The 14,132-nt window shown below is 48.0% G+C and overlaps 1 protein-coding gene across 3 annotated transcripts in view; it reads right to left on the bottom strand.

Annotated features, from left to right (window-relative positions):
* Positions 1-14,132, bottom strand: part of Orai2 (ORAI calcium release-activated calcium modulator 2) — a 31,492-nt gene that overhangs the window by 9,959 nt on the left and 7,401 nt on the right. Inside the window, exon 1 of one of the 3 annotated variants that reach the window (XM_048433870.3) lies at positions 11,121-11,448. The exons of 1 other annotated variant lie outside the window; for it this stretch is intronic. The gene's annotated coding sequence lies outside the window, so the exon portion shown is untranslated. Of the gene's footprint in view, positions 1-10,890; positions 11,036-11,120; positions 11,449-14,132 lie in introns of those variants that run through there. One more of the 3 variants, XM_048433873.3, reaches the window with a different exon arrangement.

Raw genomic sequence — 14,132 nt, 5'->3', positions numbered from 1 at the left:
ATCCACATAAAACCTGAGAGGGCTTGGAAAGGAATTCTAGACAATAAAAACAAAGTTTAACCGAATTTATTTTCCCGAATGAGCTTTGCTAGGTAGTGGCATGCTCAGTGGTTTAAGAGCATTGTCTGCTCTTCCAAAGGTCCTGAGTTCAATTCCCGGCAACAACATGGTGGCTCACAACCATCTGTAATGAGGTCTGGTGCCCTCTTCTGGTCTGCAGACAGAATATTGTATCCATAATGAATAAATAAATAAATAAACATTTTAAAAGTACATGGTTTCTTTAAAAGGTAGTCTTTAAAGAGACAGAGTATAGACAGTCATAGATCAAAAGAATAAAGATAATAAAATATATATTAAAAAGTAAAAACAAGCCACGTAAAGATGGAAAATTCACAGAGAGTCTGGATTATATATATTATTGTATTTTTTTGATTTTTTTTGACTATGAAGGAGCTAAGTACAGAGAGACATTTCATTGTATGGCTGCTAAGCTAAACCAGCATATATGTTCTAAAGGTATCATGACTTGCAAATTTGGGTCTAAGGATTTGTTGTTTTGGAAAAGAGGTTCTGCTTTTGTTTCCACAGAAGATGAGAACCTATGGAATCCTTCCAGACTAATGTTGCTTGATGGACCAAGAGCCCCCCGAAAAGTTGCTGTGAACACCCCTAAAAATACTCACTCAAGTTGGGCGGTGGTGGCGTATGCCTTTAATCCCAACACTTGGGAGGCAGAGGCAGGCTGATCTTTGTGAGTTTGAAACCAGCCTGGTTTACAAGAGCTAGTTCCAGGACAGGCTCCAAAGCTACAGAGAAACCTTGTCTCGAAAAACCAAAAAAAAAAAAAAAAAAAAAAAAAAAAGACCAAAAAAAAAAAAATCACTCACTCAATAAACAGTAGGAAGTAGTTTAGAGAGAACTACGCCCAGATTCCCTAAATGATTGCTTATAATTTTTTTTTACATTTAAAGGGGGATATGACATAGATATGAATAATTTGCATTGGTATAGATCTTGGTTTATTGATACAAATTTATGGTCGATTCTGTTATACTGTGTATATGTATTTCTGGTCTTGATTAATATATTGTGTTTGTGTGGCTCATTTAAAAATGTAATGTATAATTAAGAAATATAGGTTAATAGAGTTAGTTATAATAGTCAAACTTGTAGTCATGCTAATTAGATTTTCTAGATGTACAAAGATGTATTTCAGATGGATAGAGATTTTTCAAATCTTTCAAAGACTACAGAATATGGCACTTAAAATGTAATAAGAATTTAGGACTTTTCATGACAGTGAGACACGTCTGCTCCTGGTAGCACCAATTACTTCAGGAGGAAGATGGGCATCGAATAAGCTCTTCATGGCATTTGCTACCCATTTGGGCAAGAAACTGCTCTTGCCTGGACTGCTCGATGAACTGGACATGCATGACCTGCAGAGATGACTGCTGAACTTGCCTAAAGGCGAGATGGTCCTTTGGAGTTCCTACTTCATGAAAGAGTCTGGCAGACATTCTGCAGGACATAGAAGTGACTGACAAACTGCCAATATAGGCAGAACTGTCTTTGATATTTCCTGCTTCATGGAAAAGTCTGCCAGACACTATGGGCCTGTAGGCTGAAGATGGATGCCCCAACGGTACAGAAGAACCTTGGGTGACTGTCCAGGCAGCAAGATGTCTCTGTCAATTCTAGAGTTATTTACAAAGCATTTCCTGTTTACTTAGGTAATATATCCTTCTGGAGTCTTTGATGGAGTTGAAGAATTTATAGTTATAGTTTTCCTTAGTTATGATAAAAGATAAAGTAGATATAAATATTGTAACTGTAATTCTTGCTTGATAACTGTTTTATATATATATACATATATATATATATATATGTAATTTACTATGTTAAAGTTAAAACCTTCCTTTTTATTTAAACAGAAAGGGGAGGTGATGTGGGATTCCCCTTTGTATGCTGTGAATAACAATGGTTAATAAAGAAATTGCTTTGGAACTATAGCAAGGCAGAACTTAGCTAAGCAGAGAAAACTAAACTGAATACTGGAAGGAAGAAGGCGGAGTTTAGAAGAAGCCATGGAGCCACCGCCAGAGACAGACGTGCAGAAACTTTGCTGGTAGGCCATGACCTCGTGGTGATGCACAGATTAGTGGAGATGGGTTAAATTAATATGTAAGAGTTAGCCAATAAGAAGCTAGAGCTAGCCAGGTGGTGGTGGCGAACACCTTTAATCCCAGCACTCAGGAGGCAAAGGCAGGCGGATCTCTGTGAGTTTGAGTCCAGCCTGGTCTACAAGAGCTAGTTCCAGGACAGGCACCAAAGCTACAGAGAAACCCTGTCTTGAAAAGCCAAAGAAGAAGAAGAAGAAGAAAGAAGAAGAGGAAGAGGAAGAGGAAGAGGAAGGAGAAGGAGAAGGAGAAGGAGAAGGAGAAGGAGAAGGAGAAGGAGAAGGAGAAGAAGAAGAAGAAGAAGAAGAAGAAGAAGAAGAAGAAGAAGAAGAAGAAGAAGGGAGGAGGAGGAGGAAGAGGAGGAGGAAGAGGAGGAGGAGGAAGAAGAAGAAGAAGAAGAAGAAGAAGAAGAAGAAGAAGAAGAAGAAGAAGCAGCAGCAGCAGCAGCAGCAGCAGCAGCAGCAGCAGCAGCAGCAGCAACAGCAGCTAGAGCTAATGGGCCAAGCAGTGATTTAATTAATACAGTTTCTGTGTGGTTATTTCTGGGCAGAGTTGCAGGAACAAACAAGCAGCCTCCTACAACAATTCTCCTGCTGCACTTTTGAGACAGTACTGACATGATGACATGATCCCCTGCTTCCACCACCAACCAATCAAAGGCCTGTGTGCCATCACTTTGTTAGGCAGCATCAAGCAGGAAACCCAAGGCCTCCAGTATGTCAGGTGGACACCTACCAACTGAGCTGCATCTCCAGCACCCATATTTTTGCTTGTTAAACAAACAACACCAAACCCTAGCTAGCTTGGTGACACAAGCCTTTAGTCCCAGCACTTAGGAGGCAGAGGCAAGAGGACCTCTGAGTTCAAGGACAACCTGGTCTACAGAGTGAGTTCCAGGACAGCCAGGACCACACACACACAAAAAAAAAACTCTGCCTCAAAAAACAAAACAAATAAGCAAACAAACAAAAAACCTCAAACCTACAATGTGTGTTTGTGTATTTGTTAGCATGTGTACAAGTGAATGAGTGTGATACATGTGTATAAAAGTCAGAGTTTACACTGGGAGTCTACAATCACTCTTTGGCAATCCTCCTGCCTCTGTCTCCCCAGCATGGGGTTTACAGGTGCATCTGCCTGCACAGCTTTACATGGGTGGACCAGACTCAGGCCTTCATGCTTGATGAACATGACAAACCTTTACGACTGAGCCGTGTCCACAGCCCTGTGTTCTGTTTTGAGATAATGACTCACGATGTAGGCTAGGCTGACCTCAGACTCCTGATCCTGTTTCAGCATCTTGAGTGTTGAAATTCTAGGCCTATACCATTTAGCTTGGCTTCCAAGTCTGAAGGTAGAGGCATGGGGTCTAAAAGTAACTTGGGCGTGGGGCCCTGGACTCTAAGGGAGTCTGCAAGATAGAACACAGGGCCCTCTACAGAGAGGGGGTCAGCACCTCCATGGCCATGCTGATGCTCTGTGAAGTTGGATCCACCTTGCTCCTAACATTCAGGACAGAGTCTATTTGTGTGACTAGAATTTAAAGTTTGGCAGAAAGCACCCACTGACTCCCCCAACTGCTGCTGTCTTCAAGGAATGGGGAACTGTAACACCGAGAAAGAGCTAGGGGTCGGCAGTGGGGAAGGGGCTCTGTGGTAGAGTGCAGCTGCCTAGAGTCTGTATCGCTTACTGGTAGATTCTACCCCTAAGCTATAACTCTGTCCTCACTGGGGCACTCCAGGTACATGTTCTATAACTGCCACACTCCAGCCCCTCAATGGGCGATTTTAAGCAGGGGCTCTACCACTGAGCCACACCCAGCCCCTCACTGGGGGATTCTAGGCAGGCGCTCTACCACTGAGCCACACCCCAGCCCCTCACTGGGGGATTCTAGGCAGGGGCTCTACCACTGAACCACACCCCAGCCCCTCACTGGAGGATTCTAGGCAGGGGTTCTACCACTGAACCACACTCCAGCCCCTCACTGGGGATTCTAGGCAGGGGCTCTACCATTGAGCCACACCCAGCCCCTCACTGGGGAATCTAGGCAGCATGAGTTAGACTTTCTACTCAAAGTCTCCCCCCTTCTCTCCTCATGTTTCTGTGTATCGTGTGCATACATGGTGCCCATGGAGGCTCGAAGAGGCCAGATGACCAGGAGCTGCCATATGGGTGCTGAGAATCAGCCCAGGGCCTCTGGAAGAGCAGTCAGTGCTCTTTACTGAACCATCTCTCCAGCCCCTTCTGCTTTTTCTTTTTTATTTTTTTGTTTTAAACCTTTTATTTTGAGACAGTTTTGATAAGTTACTCAGGTTGATCCTCCTGCCTCAACTTCTGTGGTATATGAATTGCAGGCCTGTCCACCAGACCCAGCTACTTGCTGGATGCTTGAACACAATGTCCCTGAAGACTCAAAGCTGTTTGCAATGTGAGGGTGGGGTATTTCTCGGTAGTTACTAGCTTCTCAAATCTAATCTTAAACATGATAAGTCACCTCCAAAACCTATAGTGACTTTCTAAATTGAGCCACACCCAGGCTATAATAGAAGCCTTTAGCAAAAGGAAAAATAAGAGTGGGTTGAGGCAGGAAGATATAAAATTGATGGCCATGCTATGCTATGAGCTATGGTTTTGTGTATGTGTGTGCATACATGTGTATGTGTGTGGCTACAGGAGAACATCAGGTGTTGTCCTTTACTGTTTTCTACTTTAATTTTTTTTTAAAGATTTATTTTATTTATTTTGTTTACAGTGTTCTGTCTGCATGTATGCCTGCAGGCCAGAAAAGGGCACCAGATTTCATTACAGATGGTTGTGAGCCACCATGTGGTTGCTGGGAATTGAACTCAGGACCTCTGGAAGAACAAGCAGTGCTCTTAACCTCTGAGCCATCTCTCCAGCCCTCTACTTTAATTTTTGAGGCAGGCTCTCATGTTCCCAGACACCCCTGCTGCTGCCCTGCAGTGCTGGGATCACAGGCAGATGCGCATATCCAGTTTTTACCCAGATACCCAAGCCCTGGGTATCTGAACTCAGATCCTCTTGCTTTCGTAGCAAGTGCTCTTATTAACTGAACCATCTCTTTAGCTTCTGAACTGGACTGCATGGGAGACCCTGTATCAAAGCGACAGTGTGAGGGCCAGAGAGACAGCTCTGCAGCCTTGCCACCAACCCTGATGACCTGAGTTTGATCCCTGGAATCTACACTGTGGGAGGAGAGAACAGATTCCCACAGGTTGTCCTCTGACCTCCGCACACACACTACAGAATATGCATTTTCACACGCACACAAAGCAGAGACATGTGTAGCCAGACAGGGCTACACAGTGAGGCCCTGTCTCACTGTACAAAGGGAAGGAGGGGGTGGAAGAAAAGGGAATGGGGGAGAGGATCCATCAGCTGACATCAGCATGCTCTATTTTGAGGAAGAGTCTCTCTATGTTCCTAGCTGTCCTGAAACTCACTATGTAGACCGGGCTAGCTCCAAACTCACAAAAAGATTCACCTGCCTCTGTCTCCCGGGTGCTGGGATTAAGGGTGTGCACTACCACACCTGCATGCTTTAAAGAGACACACAGATCAAAGATCCTTGGGCTCCCTCCTAATGGACTTTGGGTCTTGCGATGGCGTAGAATGAAGCTCAGGGGTGTTATGTTAAGATGTATAACTTGGGGGCTGGAGAGATGTCTCAGTGGTTAAGAGCACTGACTGCTCTTCCAAAGGTCCTGAGTTCAATTCCCAGCAACCACATGGAGGCTCACAACCATCTGTAATGAGATCTGGTGCCCTCTTCTGGCCTGCAGGCATACATGCAGACAGAATACTGAGAATACTGTATACATAATACATAAATCTGTAAAAATACATAAATACTGTATGCATAATAAATACATAAATGTATACATAATAAATCTTTAAAAAAAGGGCTAATTTCAGGATAGGCTCCAAAACTATAGAGAAATCCAGTCTCAGGAAAAAAAAAAAAAGATGTATGACTTGGGCCAGAGAGACGGCGCAGTGGTTAAGAGCACATAACTGCTCTTCCTGAAGACTTGAGTCCGACCCCCAGCACCCACAACAGGCGGCTTACATTCATGTGCACACACTCCCCACGTACACAATTAAAATAATAAAAATCAATCTTCAAAAAAGATGTCCCCACTAATTTAACTGAGTACTGGCATCCAGTCCCTTTCACTCAGGGTAGCCTGTGGCAGCATACTCCAGGTGGGATCCAGCTGGGTAATCTCTTCAGAACAAGCCTAAGGGCAAAGGCACCCTGCAGCTGGCTTGGCATCAGACAACAACTCTTGTGTTCAGAGCTCCCAGGCCCCAGGAAAAGCCTACCCAAGCTGTCAGAGCACAGCCAGGTGGGCTGTGGTACAGGCCTGTCATCTCTGCCACTGTGGAGGCTGAGTCAGGAAGAGTGAGAACTTCAGGCCAGCGTGGGCTGCAGAGTGAGGTGGTGTGCGCGTGCGCATGTGTGTGTGCACGCACATGCGTGTATGTGAGGGAGGGAGGGAAGGAAAGGGGGGCAGGAAGAGAAAAAACACATACCAGTGGGGAAAGGTGCTTGTCACCAACCCCAGGCCCCGAGTTCAATCCCTGGGGCCCTCACAGTGGAAAGAGAGAGCCGACTCCTGCCATTGTCTTCTGATCCTGACAGGGGCACTGTGGCATACACCAAAACAAGTAAAATGCAATTTAAAAGAAAGAAAACAGTGAAAGAGAGAGAAAAACAAAACATCAGGGCACGAGTCCATGGTCCCATGAAATGCTGGGGTGTTTGTGAGGATTAGCAGCGAAGGAAGGACCTCCATGTCACTCCCTAAGAGGACCAAAAGGGAAGACAGGAGTTGGTAAGAGTCCGTTGTCTTGCCTTCCTCTTTGTTCTAAGGCAAGCTGAAGATTCTCAGCTATTATTGGCCAACCAAAAGGGTCCCCAGGGAACAGATTTGCGGTCCCTCTAGGGAACAGCCAGTGGCAACAATATCTTTACTTGTTTCTGTGCATGTGTGTGAGAGACTCTCTCTGGCTAGCCTAGCCTAGACCTTGCTATGTAGACCACAAAGGTCTGCCATCTCTGTCCCTGAGTGCCACCACACCTGGCCTCTGGGCCTGTTTATAGGAATGACAACTTGCGGACTACGGTCACATGTCACCACACCTGCAGCTAGCAGCACTGTGGACAATTACCTCCTCAAGGATGTTTCCTCCCTGGGAGGAGATTCAGACAAATATTTCTCACTACTCCATGGGTTAGCTCCAATGACTGAACACGTCACAGTTTGGAAACGAACATGAACTCCCCCTCCCCCACCCACATACAACACAGAATGAAGCCTGAAGTCTGGAGAAAATAGTAGAGTTGTGAAAAGCAATCCTTGCTCCCCAGTACCCCATGGGTGCTTACACAACTGTTCTTACACATCAAAGATGAAGGAGGGCCAAAGGGCATGGTTTGGTGGTGAAGCACCTGCTGGCATCCTCCAGTGAGGGGCTGGGGTGTGGCTCAGTGGTAGAGCCCCTGCCTAGAATCCCCCAGTGAGGGGCTGGGGTGTGGCTCAGTGGTAGAGCCCCTGCCTAGAATCCCCCAGTGAGGGGCTGGGGCGTGGCTCAGTGGTAGAGCCCCTGCCTAGAATCCCCCCCGTGAGGGGCTGGGGCGTGGCTCAGTGATAGAGTACCTACCTAGAATCCCCAGTGAGGGGCTGGGGTGTGGCTCAGTGATAGAGCACCTACCTAGAATCCCCAGTGAGGGGCTGGGGTGTGGCTTAGTGGTAAAGAGGTTACCTAGCTTTAGGCTGGAACCCCAGCATGGCAGAAAACTGGGTGGAATGGTGCACACTTGAAATCCCAGCACTGGGAAGACGAGGCAGGGAAATTAGGAGTTCAAGGCCATCTTCTGCCACAAATTCAAGCCTAGTCTGGACTGTAGGAGACCCTATCTCAAAATAAAAACCAAAGCAAAACAAAACTCAAACAAAAATTGTGGGGAACCAAGGAAGCCTTGAGTGGATGTGTAAGGAGCTGATGAAGTCCTGAGCAAACACATTTCATTGACAAGGCCTCAGACTCGTGGGAACTGGCAAAGCCTTCCTCCAGGTGAGTTCAGAGGCGTGGCAGCGCCTTCCTCTGGACCGAGCAGGTGTTTATAAATGATTGACCAGTGTGCAAAGCCCAGCAACTGCAGCTTCCTCCTCCAGGAGGGCTGCAGCCTGGGAGGGGCCGTGACCCCAATCCTTTGACACCTTTGATAGGGTGCAGTGTCAGAAGACTCGAGGTTGAGGTAGGGGACAGAGACACACGTGGCTGCACTCCTTCAGAGACATCTTCTCCTCGTGCTTTACATAATAAACTCTCTGAGGACCAGGCTGTTGCATAGTTGGCACTGCTCCATCAGAGTGAGCACGGCCCGCCTGATCCCAGCTTTTCTGTACCTGGTCTGTGTGTCTGTCCCCTCGTCATTCCCTTGTTGCTCCAGTCAGGTTTCCAGGACCAACCCATGCAGAATGGGGTGAAAAACCAAACAAAAACCCCACATGAGAATGAGTCTCTATCTTCAAAGAACTCATGCCCCAAAGGGGAGCCAGCCAAGTGGGAAACACCCTTCACTCTTATCCAGTTAGCTACCTGCTTCAGTGGTGGTGGTGGGGGGACTGAAGGGATGTCTGTCTGTCACATGCATTATGTATGTTAGGGCATACAGACATGGGTAGAAGAGACAATGTGGTATAAACAGACCCTTTGGACGCTGTAGGTAAAAGCATATACAACTCTTGCAGCCGACCACACTTAGCTTCCTGGTACTCAAGTCAGTCAGCTTACAACTGCCCCAGAAGTCTAGCTCCGGGAGGTCTGATGCCCTCTAGGGGCCTCCACAGGCACCTGCACTCATGTGCACATGCCTCCCCCCTCAAACACACATATATAAGCAAAAATAAAAATAAAATCTCAAGCAAACAAAAATACAAAAGCTGGCCCTCAATTCAAGACAAGATGTTGCTCACATGGAGGGTTCTGAGAAGTAAGAAAATGAAGCCATGTTTAGGAAGGCTACCCTCCTCCAGAAGGTGGGCAGGAAGATTGGTTGACAGACAAGGAGAGAGAAGACTCTTGGGACCTGGGGCGGTGGCCCGGGGCTACGTGCAGACACAGAGTAGGGCTACTGTGGACTTTCTCCAGCAATCTAGGGCCTGGGGCGTGCTGGGGGATGGAATGGAAACCGCCGCCGCCGTCTATATTCACCACCAAGTTGCTCCAGGATGGCCTGTGAACACTGGCTGCTCCTCCAGAGGACCCAGGTTCCACTCCCAGCACCCGTCCTGCAGCTCATCACTGTCTGTGACTCCAGTTCCAGGGCCCAAAGGACAGAAAGGATTCATGAGGTAAAGAAGATGGCTACCCAGGGGACCACAAATGAGGAAGGCCCCTGGGCTCCAGTCTGAGAGCGTAGCTGAGCTGGGTTATGCAGAGAGCCCCAGAGTGGGTAGGGTGGGCATGAAGAGCTGCCTGCCTCTGAGTCTTGAGACAGGCCTGCAGGTCCAAGGATGAGCCACCCTCCACTGTGATTAGCCCAGAGGTTCAAGTCCATTTTATTTTCTTTTCCCTTTCCTTTTTTTTTTTTTTTTTCCTGAGATAGGGTCTTATGTAGCCCAGGTTGGCCACCAATCCAAAACGTAACCAAGGATAGCCTTGAACTCTGGATGCTTCCATTTCCAGCTCCAAGCGCTGCAATTATATGCCTGGCTTACATGGTGCTGGGGACTGAACCCAGGGCTTCCTGCATGCTAGCCAAATATTCTACTTATTGAGCCACATCTGCAGCCCTCACCTGACCCTCTTTCTACTGTTGGTTTTGTTCTGAGGCAGGGTCTTGCTGTGTAGCCCAGACTGACTTGGAACTTGGGACTGTCCCACTTCGTCTCCTGAGTACTGGGTTTATAGATATGTACCATCAGCCCCACCGCAAGCCTATTCCTTACACTCCTAGGGCCTATCTTGGTCCAACCTCTGCCCCAGTGGGAGGAGCAGAGTCTGGCCCACTACACACTCCAAGTTCATGCTGGAGGGGGAGCGCTGAGACAAGATGGAGCCCACGTCTGTCAGACAGCATCAGCTCTAAGAATTGCTAGGTAAACTGAACCTTTTGCTTTTTTTTTTTTTTAAATAAAGAGCAGAAGATGAGGTCTTGTAGGGAAAAAAAAACCCATAAACCGGCGAGACTGCTAGACAAGCCATTCTCTTGTCAGGTTTGTTTTAAGCAGTCCAGGCAGCAGGTTATGGAGTCTGCTTGTTTTAACTTCCTCTAAATATCTGGGGCACGGGAAATGTCTCTTGTCACCCACACACAGGAGAGGTACAGCGGCCAGCCAGAATCAGCCACCTGCACTCCTGTCCCTTACTTTAGGGAAGTCCCTGCAACTGCAGAACCTGGGAATCAGTTGGCAGTCCCAAGCTCGAGTCCTCTGAAATGGCACACTACGAAGGGTATCAAGCGATTGGGGTCACGGGGCCACCGCTCTGCCCCTCAGTCATTCTGTCCCTTTCTCTCCATCCCACGCCTGCCAGAAGCTCCGTCTCCTCCCTTCTGTGTCCCTAATCCAATTCCTCTCCGCGCCCCCTAGCTGGGAGGGAATCTACTCCTGTCCTCCTCAGACCCTTCTGAGACAAAAGAATGAACGATCCCACCCTCACCCCAAGCACTCACCCTGGCTCCCAAGCCCTCAGTACTTGGCTCCAGCTCCCAGCTCCCGCTTGTGGCTGGCGGCTGTGTCGCAGCCGGCCGGCTGGCCCCGTGGCCAGGCCAGGGCGGAGGATTGGCCCCCTCCCTCTTTCCGCCCGCAGCCGCTGCCTAGGCAACGTTGCGCCGCCGTCATGTGACCCACCCGTGGGTCCCGCCGCGGACCATGTGACCTGAAGAGCTGGGTGGGGACCTACCTCTCCTCCAAGATCTTTGGGGTCCTCGCCCCAGCAAAGTGCAATAATCCCCGTGGGACCCAGGTGGGTGGATCTGAGCGTGGGAGAGCGTCGCTCCTAGCAGAGTATCACTAGGGGATGCCCAGCATCTGTCGTTGGCAGCATGGAGAGGTGGGGACAGGGCGAGAGCACTGCAGAGTGGGAAGAGGGGTGCAACGAAGGCTCAGCTTAGCGACATCCTGGTTTATCCAGGTTGTGCAGTGACACCATGTACAGAGAGCTACTGTGGTCACCCATGTGGCTCTGGGTTCCAGCAAGATCGTGAGAACCATATAGTGTCCCTGTAAGGCACATGCACTGTTGCTAAGCTCTGGCACTGTGTGGATGGCAGAGAAGGGTCGTTTGGACGCTTCGGTAGGACACGCCTTTCCACTCCCTGCTGCAGCCACCCCCCTGCCCTTGCTGGTGAAGTCTGGGGTTTTACAACCGAGAAACTCAAACAGAAACGGTCTCAGCAGGAAGTGCACAGTAGGTAACTGAGAAACAAGATGAGATCGCATTAGCGCCCCAGTGGGTGCCTCGTGGCCCCTCAGAGTGCTTCCTATTTGCCTAGTAGGCTGCTGCTGCTGCTGCGCGCTCTATATAGGATTTTTCCATCTGTCGCAATAGCATTGGACTGTGACACATTTACCCAAAGGAAAGAAAAATTCCACTCGTGTCCAAGTTTCCTGACTACTGGGAGAGTTGAAATGCTGTTGACATCAGTTTTAACTTGAGTCCCGGAGCCCAATCACTTAGGACGGGAAAACCAATGGTCCCTCCTGGTGCCGACCCACCTGGTGGCATGACACCTCACCCGCTCTGCTACTGCCCCAGCTCCGCTTGTTTTCTCAAGGCAACTGCCAGGCGACTTGTAAACCTGAAGTTTGAGCAAATGAAAACAGGAAGGAGACATTTGGTAAGCTCCCGCCATTGCATCATGGATGACATTCTTTTGACAAGGGGTTTTTGCTCATTGCGGTTATTAGGAACTCTGGCTTTGGAGTGGGGCTTTTCAGTTGCAGGCAGCAGGGCTCCTCCACCGCCAGCACAATTATCTGGCATGCCTGGGCAAAAATGAAATGTAATCACTGTAATTACCAGTCCTCCTAGGAGCCATTTTGCTAACCAAACACAGCCCTTAAACTTGTTTGGTTTACTTTGTCCCTAGAATGAAGGAAGCCACGGTGTCATTATGAAAGGAGAGCCCTGGCAGTTGGAGGGTTCCCCATTTCAGGGTCCTGGGGAGCTGATGGAGGTCACACAGAAGGAAGGGGGTTCAGGTCCGGATGAAGGGGCTCTTCTCAGGGTGTTGTGTTGCTATCTGGGCTGTCTGCCTACTGTTGGTTTGTCTTGGCAAATTACTTCCTTTACTTAAAAAAAATTTTTAATTACATTTTATTTATTTAGGGGTGGTGGTGTGTGCCACAACGCACACGTGGAGGTCAGAGGACAGCTTGTGGGAGTCAGTTCTCTCCTTTTACACTTGGATTGAACTCAGATGTCAGGCTTGCCAGCCAGTGCTGTCTATCCACTGAGCCATCTTGCTGGCCCTTATTCTTTTTCTAAAGCCTTAGCCAGCCTGTCTCTGAACACTGATTCTTGGACACATACAATGAAGGTATACAGCATATTCTCTCTCCATCAATGAATCCTGTTCCTTTTCTATGAATCCTAGATCTTGTCACACAGCATGGTCTCAGCATTTGTGTGACCAGCACTGGCTCCTCTCTCTGTCCCCGGAACTCATGGTCTACCTTATGTGTTTCACTATCACAGTCTACTGTAAAAATTTAATATCAAACATCTTAATATAGTGGTCAGACTTCTGAATTTTAGGAAAATACCTGAGGCTCCGTTATAAAGACAAGCTGTTTATTTTGGTTTACACTTGTGGAGACAGAGGTTCTAGCAGCATGGTGGGAGCCTCCTGGACTGTCTCAGGTGGTAGAGGTGTGTACCCATCATACCATAGGTGGTCTCTCTCTTCCTCATAAAGCCACGAGGGCTCAACTGCAGTGGCTCCACACTAATGACCTAATCACTTTCCAAAGGCCCACCCTGAACACATAGGTAGTCTAAGTTTCCCCCCTCATAATGCTATTAGGATCTGGGGGGTTAGACTGCTTAGATGGTGGGGGGAGGAGCAGCAAATCATACTACCTACTCTGATCTTTCTTACTCACTTTACGGTCCCACCAGTTCCCTTCCTGGGTCTTCCTGAGACCCACCCTTCTCTCTTTCACCTCCACCCCTCCTGGCTGGAGACCTTCCAGCTGCCTTCTCGTTCAGAATGAGAAGGTATCTCAGTGGTATCACTTGGAGTTTTTATTTTTTGAGACAGGTTCTCTCATGTAGCCCAGGCTAGCCTCAAACTTGCTATGTAGTTAAAGTATTTGATTTTGAATGCCTCACCTTGTACCCTTCTACTTCTCAAGAATCAGGCGTATAGGCATGCCCTGTCACCACCGGTTTATATGGTGCTGGGGATGGAACCCCGGGCTTCAAGTAGGCAAGCATTCTACCAAATAAATCACCCCTAAGATCCGTTATTGTTCTCACCTATTTTTTTTTTTTTAAAGACAAGGTTTCTCTGTGTAACACTCCTGGCTGTCCTGAACTATGTCACAGAGATCCATCTGCCTCTGCCTCCCAAGTGCTGGCATTAATGGTGTGCGCCACCACCGTCCAGCTTTAAATTGTTTTTAATTTTATGTATATGGTGCTCTATCTGCATGTAAACCTGTACGTCAGAAGAGGGCATCAAATCCCATTATAGATGGCTGTGAGTCACCGGATGGTTGCTGGGAATTGAACTCAGGGACCTCTGGAAGAACAGTCAGTGCTCTTAACCACTGAGTCATCTCTCCAGCCTTGGATTTATTTTTAATTTTGTGTGTGCTCTCTGTAATGGAAAAATTAAAAATGCTGCAGGATTCCCGGCGGCAGTAGGCAGCAGAAATCCTGTAGGTCCCCAAACGGTGGTAGCGGCCC

This window comes from Myodes glareolus, chromosome 2 (genome assembly GCF_982192425.1).
Source record: "Myodes glareolus chromosome 2, mMyoGla1.1, whole genome shotgun sequence".
Classification (NCBI taxonomy): domain Eukaryota; kingdom Metazoa; phylum Chordata; class Mammalia; order Rodentia; family Cricetidae; genus Myodes; species Myodes glareolus.
The sequence above is the reverse complement of the archived record's forward strand: the minus strand, read 5'-3'. Positions and strand labels throughout refer to the sequence as shown.